Raw genomic sequence first — 11,872 nt, 5'->3', positions numbered from 1 at the left:
TGAGCCAGCAACCCAATCCTAGCCATTTACCCTGAGGAAACCAAAGTTGAAAAAGACACATATATCCCATTGTTCATTGCAACACTATTTACAATAGCTAGAACATGGAAGCAACCTAGATTTCCATCAACAGATGAATGGATAAGGAAATTTCAGTACATATACACAATGGAATATTATTCAGCCATAAAAAGGAATGCCTTTGAATCAATTCTAATGAGGTGGATGAACCTAGAACCTATTATACAAACAGAACTAAGTCAGAAAGAGAAAGATAAATATCATATTCTAATGCATATATATGGAATCTAGAAAAATGGTACTGAGGAATTTACTTACAGGACAGCAATGGAGAAACAGACATAGAGAATAGGATTGTGGACATGGGGAGAGGGGAGGGGAGGGTGAGATGCATGGAGAGAGTAACATGGAAACTGAAATTGCCATACGTAAAATAGGTAACCAACAGGAATTTGCTGTATGTCTAAGGAAACTCAAACAGGGGCTCTGTATCAGCCTGGAGGGGTGGGATGGGGAGGGATATGGGAGGGAAGCTCAAAAGGGAGGGGATATATGTCTACCTATGGCTGATTCATGTTGAGGTTTGACAGAAAGCAACAAAATTCTGTAAAGCAATTATCCTTCAAAAAATATAAATAAATTATTAAAAAATTGTCCTCCATTTAAACTTACTCCCTCTTCCTTATTCTTTACATTTTTGCTATATCTTGATTTACCTATGTTGATATTCCATTCTCATATTTTCCATCTCTTTTTTCTCAATTTCTGAGAGATTTTTTTCTAAATTTTCCTTCCAGTTATTCTACTTACTAGTTTATCCCAGCATTTATATTTCCGATTTCAGAATTCTTTCTTGTATTTTTTCAAAGTTGCTATATTGATATATCATCTTGAACTTTTCTGTATATTAAATGGGAAGAAGATAGATTTTGTGCTCCATGAACAACAATTTAATCTGAATAATCTTGTCTCCATGTTTTTCTTGAGGCTGAACTTTTACGCCATTCGTTTATTTTCCAAAATTCTGGATATCTTTGCTAATTGTTCATCTATAGCAATGAAGAATACTGCCCTTGTACTGGTTTCTTTTGCTACAACACTTTTCCCCTAAAAAAAAGAATGAACTAAAGATTTGTGTACTACAGGAAGGGTGAGTCAATGAACAGGCTTATGGCACCGTGCATCAGTTCAGTTCAGTTCAGTAGCTCAGTCGTGTCTGACTCTTTGCGACCCCATGAATCACAGCACGTGAGGCCTCCCTGTCCATCACCATTTCACGGAGTTCACTCAGACTCACTTCCATCGAGTCCGTGATGCCAACCAGCCATCTCATCCTTGGTCGTCCCCTTCTCCTCCTGCCCCCAATCCCTCCCAGCATCAGAGTCTTTTCCAGTGAGTCAACTCTTCGCATAAGGTGGCCAAAGTACTGGAGCTTCAGCTTTAGCATCATTCCTTCCAGAGAAATCCCAGGGTTGATCTCCTTCAGAATGGACTGGTTGGATCTCCTTGCAGTCCAAGCGACTCTCAAGAGTCTTCTCCAACACCACAGTTCAAAAGCATCAATTCTTCAGCACTCAGCCTTCTTCACAGTCCAACTCTCACATCCATACATGACTACTGGAAAAACCATAGCCTTGGTTAGACGGACCTTAGTAGGCAAAGTAATGTCTCTACTTTTGAATATACTGTCTAGGTTGGTCATAACTTTTCTACCAAGGAGTAAGCGTCTTTTAATTTAATGGCTGCAGTCACCATCTGTAGTGATTTTGGAGCCCCCCCCAAAAAAGTCTGACATTGTTTCCACTGTTTCCCCATCTATTTCCCATGAAGTGATGGGACTGGATGCCATGATCTTCATTTTCTGAATGTTGAGCTTTAAGCCAACTTTTTCACTCTCCTCTTTCACTTTCATCAAGAGGCTTTTTAGTTCCTCTTCACTTTCTGCCATAAGGGTGGTATCATCTGCATATCTGAGGTTACTGAGATTTCTCCCGGCAATCTTGATTCCAGCTTGTGTTTCTTCCAGTCCAGTGTTTCTCATGATGTACTCTGCATAGAAGTTAAATAAGCAGGGTGACAATATACAGCCTTGACGTACTCCTTTTCCTATTTGGAACCAGTCTGTTGTTCCATGTCCAGTTCTAACTGTTGCTTCCTGACCTGCATACAGATTTCTCAAGAGGCAGGTCAGGTAGTCTGGTATTCCCATCTCTTTCAGAATTTTCCACAGTTTATTGTGATCCACACAGTCAAAGGCTTTGGCATAGTCAATAAAGCAGAAATAGATGTTTTTCTGGAACTCTCTTGCTTTTTCCATGATCCGGTGGATGTTGGCAATTTGATCTCTGGTTCCTCTTCCTTTTCTAAAACCAGCTTGAACATCAGGGAGTTTACGGTTCATGTATTGCTGAAGCCTAGCTTGGAGAATTTTGAACATTACTTTACTAGCATGTGAGATGAGTGCAATTGTGCAGTAGTTTGAGCGTTCTTTGGCATTGCCTTTCTTTGGGATTGGAATGAAAACTGACCTTTTCCATCCTGTGGCCACTGCGGAGTTTTCCAAATTTGCTGGCATATCGAGTGCAGCACTTTCACAGCATCAGCTTTCAGGATTTGAAACAGCTCAACTGGAATGCCATCACCTCCACTAGCTTTGTTCATAGTGATGCTTTCTAAGGCCCACTTGACTTCACATTCCAGGATGTCTGGCTCTAGGTGAGTGATCACACCATTGTGATTATCTGAGTCATGAAGATCTTTTTTGTACAGTTCTTCTGTGTATTCTTGCCACCTCTTCTTAATATCTTCTGCTGCTGTTAGGTCCATACCATTTCTGTCCTTTATCGAGCCCATCCTTGCATGAAATGTTCCCTTGGTATCTCTAATTTTCTTAAAGAGATCTCTAGTCTTTCTCATTCTGTTGTTTTCCTCTATTTCTTTGCATTGATTGCTGAAGAAGGCTTTCTTATCTCTTCTTGCTATTCTTTGGAACTCTGCATTGTGCATAGCTAGGGTCAAACCAGTATGGGTGTGCCATCTGGGAAATATGAAATCAAGAAAGGCCTTAGATTGGAGTGCTAGCCACCATAGTATGATTTCCTATTCTTCCTAGAGTATTGATTAGATTTCTTTTTGTAACCACACTCAAGCTAATGGCAGGATAAACACTGATGACAGACAATGACTTCTTATACCTGGGAGAGTTTGTCATCATATTCAATAGGCTATCCTTTAACTAAGCATCCTGATAACTTGCTATAATCCCATACTTCTCCCAGTCTCTCTCACTTTAACGCTGGACTCATTCTATGATTCTTCCAACAAAAATGTCTACATTATGAGGCCTTCTCTTCTGAATATTCTGGACTGTGTTTGGCTTTTTTTTTAAATGTCAGATCTATTAATGTTGTCTCATTAGTTTTTTGCCTTCTAGAAATGTATCCACATGTGTGGTGATTTGATGGCCTTCTTCCTGATCTATGTTGCAATAGTTCTTTTCAATTTTTAAGTCATTGAAATAGTCCTTGGTAAACGAAGGAAGATGAGAATAATGCTTAGTTTGACAACTTGAATGGAAAGTAGTAAGATAGTTTTGTAAGTCATGAGAAAAGCTGTTTCCAGAGGTAATTGGTACTTTGAAAAAGCAAGACTCCTTTGTGCAACAGAAAGAAGAATGGATTGTATTACAAAAGTGGAACCTTGAGCTTAGGGAACCCAAATCTTTTGTAATAGACTACAAGAAATGGTTGGGCATTACCTTAGAGGGGGATATATTATCTTTCTTACCTCAGACAGTAAAGAAACTTGCTCTCTGCTCCTAAGGTAGACTCTGTCTTCCAAAGCTGTTTTCATCACACCAGCATCTTTGAAGAGATGGTCCAGAATAAAGGCCCTCATGCCTCTGCTCTCAAGGCATGCAGATACATAAAGGATAACCAATTCCCAGCAGTGTTTTGACATAAACAATAGAATAGTTTCCTGCTGAAACAGATTGAACACAAGTACCCACTGGGCCCCTTATAGCAAGAGGGCCTGGACTTAAAATCAATACAGATTTAGCAATCCATCTGGACCCTTGCCCCCAGACCAAGGCTTTGATAGTTTTGCTGTACCACTTCACAAGGATAAAAAGTCATGTTCAAATATAAACCTTTCATGAAAATAACAGAAGAACCAAGATATTTGCCATAAAAGGCTTATTTACACCCTCCTATTAACATTCTACCACCTTGAGCTTTAACTGCACCTATGAACAATTCTCTTCATGGAATCCATGAAAGTGTGACAAGAAGAAAGGATTACTCCAGAAGCTAGCTTTTTTGCCCAGGCCTTCAAGAGTACCACAGTTTTGTCTTTGTACCATCAGTTAGTTCAGTTACTCAGTTGTGTCTGACTCTTCAGGACCCCATGGACCACAGCACGCCAGGCCTCCCTGTCCATCACCAGCTCCTGGAGTTTACTCAAACTCATCTCCACTGGGTCAGTGATGCCATCCAACCATCTCATCCTCTGTCATCCCTTTCTCCTCCTGCCTTCAATCCTTCCCAGCATCAGGGTCTTTTCAAATGAGTCAGCTCTTTGCATCAGGTGGCCAAAGTATTGGAGTTTCAGCTTCAATATCAGTCCTTCCAATGAACACTCAGGACTGATCTCCTTTAGGATGGACTGGTTGGATCTTCTTGCAGTCCAAGGGACTCTCAAGAGTCTTCTCCAACACCACAGTTCAAAGCATCAATTCTTTGGCACTCAGCTTTTTTATAGCCCAACTCTCACATCCATACATGACCACTGGGAAAACCATAGCCTTGATTAGACAGACCTTTGTTGGCAAAGTAATGTCTCTATTTTTTAATAGGCTATCTACGTTGGTCATAACTTTCCTTCCAAGGAGTAAGCGTCTTTTAATTTCATGGTGGCAATCACCATCTGCAGTGATTTGGGAGCCCAAAAAAATAAAGTCTGACACTGTTTCCACTGTTTCCCCATCTATTTGCCATGAAGTGATGGGACTGGATGCCATGATCTTTGTTTTCTGAATGTTGAGCTTTAAGCCAGCTTTTTCACTTTCCTCTTTCATTTTCATCAAGAGGCTCTTTAGTTCTTCTTCACTTTCTGCCATAAGGGTGGTGTCATCTGCATATCTGAGGTTACTGCTGTTTCTCCCAGCAATCTTTGCACCATATATCTGGGCAAATGGCTTATATCCTCTGATTTCTTAGTGTCTTAAAAATAGGAATTCTATCAGCCACAACATGCTTAGTCACTCAGTCATGTCCAACTCTTTTCTACCCAATGGACTGTAGCCCACCAGGCTCCTCTGTCCATGGGATTTTTTCAGTCAAGAATACTGGAGTGGGTTGCCATTTCCTCCTCCAGGGAATCTTCCCAAACCAGGGATCGAACCTCCATCTCCTGTGTCTCCTGCATTAGCAGATGAATTCTTTACCACAGAGCCACTTGTGAAGCCTCTATCTGTCAGAAATGTGTGCTAAAAGGCAGTTTAAAAATAATTTATTAAAATTAAGGGAAAAAATGCATTTCAGAACAATAAGTGATCTGTAATGAAAGACATGTTTTAAAAACTTGTACTGGCAATAAAATTACATTCACTTTCAATATATCACAATATGAAAAATGACATTAAAATAACATTTTATCCTGCCTATATAACATTTCATTCCAGTGAGATAAACACATTGTTGTTGAAGTTCCATTCTTTTTTAACCATACAGAAAGTAAAATTTTATGGAAATTCCATAAACTTGGCTGCATCTCAGAATGGAATATTGATTTTATATCAGTGTATGGCTAAGATTAAATATATTATGCTTTAGTGCATCATATTGCAAAATTTGAAAAGAATAATAAAACCTAATATAGTTTTCTGAACAAAACATACAATAAATTCAACGATATGATTTGATGTTTATGCACAAAAATAACTTACAACATTCATGGTTTTGCATTGCTTTTTTCAAAAATAAAACTGTAAACCAACCCACAAAGAGAATTACAGGATTTCAGAAAAGAGGAGGCACTTCAGTTTGCCTAATTAGCCACACTGCTTTGGAACAAGGACCAGAAAAGCCAAGACTGGGCCGTGGTCACCATACAGGGACCTGGTAAAATTAAGACAATAATCCTTCTTCTTTTAATTCCTAATGAATTCTTTCTCCACTGCACCAAGAAGTCTGTTTCATAACTAGTGAGTTTAAACAGTTTTGGCTCCACTTTCAGAAAAAAGGAAGTGTAAAGGGAAAGGTTTTCTAAGTTACAAATATAGTGAGGTCTAGGTTCGATACAGGATACAGGATGCTTGGGGCTGGTGCACTGGGATGACCCAGAGAGATGATATGGGGAGGGTGGTGAGAGGGGGGTTCAGGGTTGGGAACTCATGTACACCTGTGGTGGATTCATGTCAATGTATGGCAAAACCAATACAGTATTGTAAAGGAAAAAAGTAAAATTTAAATTAAAAAAAAAGAAAAAGAAAAAAAAAACAGTAGAAAGTAAGAAAGTGAAGTCACTCAGTTTTGTCCGACATTTTGCGATGCTGTGGACTGTATCTCACCAGTCTCCTCCTTCCATGGGATTCTCCAGGCAAAAATACTGGAGTGGGTTGCCATTGCCTTCCCCAGGGGATCTTCCAGACCCAGGGATCAAACCCAGGTCTCCCGCATTGCAGGCAGACGTTTTAACTTCTGAACCACCAGGGCTGACCCCCCAAAACAGAGGCGTGGATATCCAGAGTGGATATCTTCCCCACACAGGGATCGAATTCAAGTCTCCCACATTGTGGGTGGTGGTTTCTTCACCAGCTGAGCCACAACAGAAGGCCATAAACTCAACCGGACGTCGCAGATGGGATTCGAACCCACGCGTGCAGAGCACAATGGATTAGCAGTCCATCACCTTAACTACTCGGCCACCTCGTTGCACACTGGAATAGCTATCAAAAGTAGAAACATAAAAAAAAGAACAAAATAATGTCATTTGCATCGACATGGATGGGCCTAGAGATTGTCATACTGAGTGAAGTAAGTCAGAGAAAGACAACTGTCATGATATCGCTTATATGTGGGATATAAGAAAAGGGTACAGATGAACTTATTTGAAAAAAAGGTAGAGTCACAAATGTAGAAACAAACTTATGGTTACCATGGAGTTAGGGAAGGAGGAATAAATTGGGAGATTGAGACCAACCTATATATACTACTGTATATAAATTGATAACTAGTAAGAACCTGCTCCATAGTACAGGAAACTCTACTCAGTAATCTGTATTAGCCTATATAGGAAAAGAATTTTTAATAAAAGAGTGGATATATGTATATGTATAACTGATTTACTTTGCTGTACACCCAAAACTAACACAATGTTGCAAATCAATTATAATTTAAAGAAAGTAGGAGCATAGGACACCATATGCTTCTTGAAACAGCATACTAGGGTCTAAGGCAGAACAATACGGGGTTTCACAGTGCATCTATTTTAAAACAAAACATGACAATTGTCAATAGACATCCTCTTGCTATGTTATTTATACAGGTCTTTCAGTGTAAAGAGTGCTTCTCTTTAATACAAGCAGGAGAAGTAGTGTTCCCCACATTAAAAATTAAGATGAGATTCAAAGAGATGAAAGACATACCAAGACAACCAGAGTTTGTATATGCATGGAAAATCTAGATTTCAGGGCGCCTTGTGTATACGATTCTGGTCCTTCTTTTGCATTCAGTTCAGTTCAGTTCAGTCGCTCAGTCATGTCTGAATCTTTGTGACCCCATGAATTGCAGCACTCCAGGCCTCCCTATCCATCACCAACTCCCAGGGTCCACCCAAACCCATGTCCATCAGATCAGTGGTGCCATCCAGCCGTCTCATCCTCTGTCGTCCCCTTCTCCTCCTGCCCTCAATCTTTCCCAACATCAGGGTCTTTTCAAATGAGTCAGCTCTTCACATCAGGTGGCCAAAGTATTGGAGTTTCAGCTTCAACATCATTCCTTCCAATGAACACCCAGGACTGATCTCCTTTAGGATGGACTGGTTGGATCTCTTTGCAGTCCAAGGGACTCTCAAGAGTCTTCTCCAACACCACAGCTCAAAAGCACCAATTCTTCAGTGCTCAGCTTTCTATATAGTCCAACTCTCACATCCAAACATGACTACTGGAAAAACCATAGCCTTGACTAGACGGACCTTTGTTGACAAAGTAATGTCTCTGCATTTTAATATGTTGTCTACATTGGTCATAACTTTCCTTCCAAGGAGTGTCTTTTAATTTCATTGCTGCAATCACCATCTGCAGTGATTTTGGATCCCAGAAAAATGCTGCCTCCATGGAAAGCCATTCTCTCAAATAAAATCATTAAAATAATAAACAAAATAGTTTGTTCTATGGAAACACAAACATTTTTAAAATTTATACTATAGAAAATTTTTTGAGCAAAAATAAATGATAATCAAAATAGATTCTTTCTTATCTTACTATATGTATATATCAATGGCTATTTAAATATCTATGATGTTACCTTATAAAAGCTGTTGAGTTTGCTTTTATGTTACTATATGCCCTCTCTTATATTTGGAACTTTCTTAGATTTTCTTCATTGACCTTGTTCCAATCACAAGCCCCAAAATCTTTACCACTGTTTTAGAATACAAATAGAATCAGCAAACATCATTTGTTAAAATGAAGCCCTCCTAATTCCCAATATTGACCCAGTCTTGAGTAACTGAAAGCTATGTGTCCTTCATCATGTGTTGGTTTTTGTCTAGAGAAGCCTGTCTCCATGGCACTGCACATTAATTTACCTGGAAGCCTGAAAAAAGAAGAAAAAAAAAAAAAGCCATGCTAGAACCTAAAACCAGAAAAGTCAGATGTTTGAGGATATATTTTTGAGCCTCCTCATTTGATTCTGATGCATGATGAGGGTTGAGAACCAGGGGCAGAACCAGATGCTCTCCTCAAGAGAAAAAGTATGTAATCTCTTAACCTTCTATCTTCTTAGGCATAAAGATCTCTCTGATACGGTCCAGTCAGCCTAGACCAAACACTCTGCTGGCTCTACAGTCCCCATTCTCATTCTTCACTTTTATTCAACAAACTAAATTTTCATTTTGCACATACATCCATACCAACTCCCACACTCAAAATCTCACATTCAAAGACAGAAGCTTTGGAGTCAGCAGTGACATTCTATAAAAAGACACTTCAATATTTCCTAAAAGAGGAATGTGTACACCATGTATAGTTTTTGATTGGTGAAGAATAGACATTCAGTAAATAAATATTGACTAAGGGAAGAAATAAATATACTAACGAATAAAGAACAGACTAATATGTCAGTCAATAAGAGGTTCATACTACTAGTTTAATTTGATGAGAAATATGAGATGTAGGATGGGATACAGGTCAGGAAAGTGGTTTGGGAAAAAAGCTTCATTAGCAACATTTTATTTAGATTGAGATAGATTGGAGAAGGAAATGGCAACCCACTCCAGTATTCATGCCTGGGAAATCCCATGGACAGAGGAGCCTGGTAGGCTATAGTCCATGGGATCGCAAAGAGTCAGACATGACTTAGCGACTGAGTACTGAGCAATAATTAGATTTAACCATAGGAAAGCAATAGCATTTGACTATATTTAACCACCAAAAAAAATGACAATTTAATCTACAACCTAATAATTTCCTATTGATAGCATAGAATCTCATACTATTGTCATTTTCACTTACTTGATTTTTGATGGTTTTTCTTAATTGTATTTGTCAAAATCCTATGAAAAATCCCACAAAGAAATGGAACTTAAAACAGAGATAAAATTATTTATTGTAAATTAAAAAAAATTTTCTATTCATTCAATATTTACAATATTAAAGTAATATATTTAAAGGAGTACATCTAAGGTTGTGTTCCTTAGGGCTAAAGCCTCAGCTTATTTTTGATATATGATAGTGACATAGCCTCAGAACATGGGTCACATTTTTCTATGACTACATGAATTTCTCAAACTAAATGGCTATAATAGCCAAAGCACAGCTTTTGCATAATTAGAAGAAAAAGTGACTTTCTTTGGAGGACATAACTTTACGAGGGCAAATGGCTTGAAGAGTAAATCCCAAGATGACTATCAGTCAACACATGGTTTTCTTGTCCAAGTACACATGTGTAGTGAACAACCTACACAATCATACCTGGAGAACCTGTACATATTATTTTTCTAAATCAAAGATGATTTATTCTCCTTGTTATAAATTCAGCGCCTAACTATAAGGAATGAGGCAGATATTACAGGGCAAGAATATACCTAAAAACCAGTCAAAAGTTTGCTAGTCATTTATTATATAAAATTATACTAAATAACATTCAGATAGTAAGACAATGAACTTAGTTGAAAAAATTGCTTTTTTGTCATCTGCCCAACATGTCTAGAAACAGATCTCACTTTTTGGTATGTATGGTGTGGCTAAGCAGAAGAGTTTTACCTAAAACTTGGAATCAACTTCAAAGATCCCCTTTATAATGTCTCTTAGGGAAAATTTTAATTGGCAATAATGAGATTCAATAACCACCTCATTTGAAGCCAATTAAATAGGCAAGTCCCTACATTCAATTCAACAGAAATATCGGAAAAACAAAACAAAACAAAACAAAAAAAAACTCTAGGCAGTTGTTTTTTTTACCAGAGAAGACTCAACAGAAATTCCACGGGAACTGCATAAAATCTATCCATTTGAGAGTGGGGTAGAGAGATTTTAGTTCTAAATGCATGAGGGCAATAGTGAATGGGTATAGCTTCTTACTCCCAAGTTTTTCCAAAGAGAAGAGAAATAAATAAGTAAATAAATAGTTAAATAAGTAATTGTATAAGTATGCAGGAGCCTCAGGCATAAAAAAAGAGGGCCTGGGAATCAGCTGAAACATCATAAAGCAAGGGTTCATATCCATGACCTTGAATGTTGAAAGACTTCTAATTTTGGAAGTCCTAATGTGTTTTGAAAATTAATTATTTTAATTTTATTAAAAGCAATATATCATTCAGAAACTATAAACACTTGCCTCCTGATATCGGTGTTAATCTATTTTCTTAATGATACTTAATAGCCCAATATCTCATTCAACTAAATGAGCTCTATAAACTTTAATAGTTTTTTTTTAAAAGAATTATGCTATTTAAAGAAATATTAAATATCCAGAGGATAAGCCACCATTCCAGAAACTTTCTGTGATTTTAATTATTATACTTTATGAGGATAATATTGTTATGTACATTTATAGCAGACAAACAGGTTTCTAAGGGGAAACTGCCTTATGTTTAATTTTAGGACTGACAGAAGACATCTGCTTTTCTGCAAGGGAAAAACAATGCAGTCCTACCCTATGTTAATCCTGGAAGTGTTTCTATGTTAAAATTATCTTTTTATTACAAATCACAGCATTACAGAATGTTAAGTAGTAAATGAAAGTGAAAGTGTTAGTTGCTCAGTCATTTCCGACTCTTTGTGACCCCATGGACTGTAGCCCACCAGGCTCTTCTGTCCATGGGATTTTTCCAGACAGGAATACTGGAGTCGACTGCCATTTCCTTCTCCAGGGGATCTTCCCGACCCAGGGATCAAACCCAGGGCTCTCGCATTGCAGGCAGACTCTTTACGATCTGAGCTACCAGATCCTTTGCAATAAAAAGTATATGTAGGGGGAAACTAATTTCAAATGCCTTTGAGTAGGGATGTCTGGTTATTACATTTCAGGCTTTCTAGAAGGCTTACAGTCCACTTACTAACATTCTGGTACAAAAGGAACTGAATAGTCAAACTAACTTGGTTCTTTCCTGAAACCATTTACTAAGG

General features: G+C 38.1%; 1 non-coding gene across 1 annotated transcript; it reads right to left on the bottom strand.

Annotated features, from left to right (window-relative positions):
* Window positions 1-6,874: 6,874 nt before the first annotated feature.
* Window positions 6,875-6,953, bottom strand: TRNAS-GCU. Its single transcript has one exon. It is a non-coding gene; the product is annotated as a tRNA-Ser (tRNA).
* Window positions 6,954-11,872: the final 4,919 nt, after the last annotated feature.

The sequence above is a fragment of the Oryx dammah genome, unplaced genomic scaffold (genome assembly GCF_014754425.2).
Source record: "Oryx dammah isolate SB20612 unplaced genomic scaffold, SCBI_Odam_1.1 HiC_scaffold_20, whole genome shotgun sequence".
In the NCBI taxonomy this organism is placed as follows: Eukaryota; Metazoa; Chordata; class Mammalia; order Artiodactyla; family Bovidae; genus Oryx; species Oryx dammah.
This window is presented reverse-complemented; position numbering and strand designations above follow the sequence as displayed.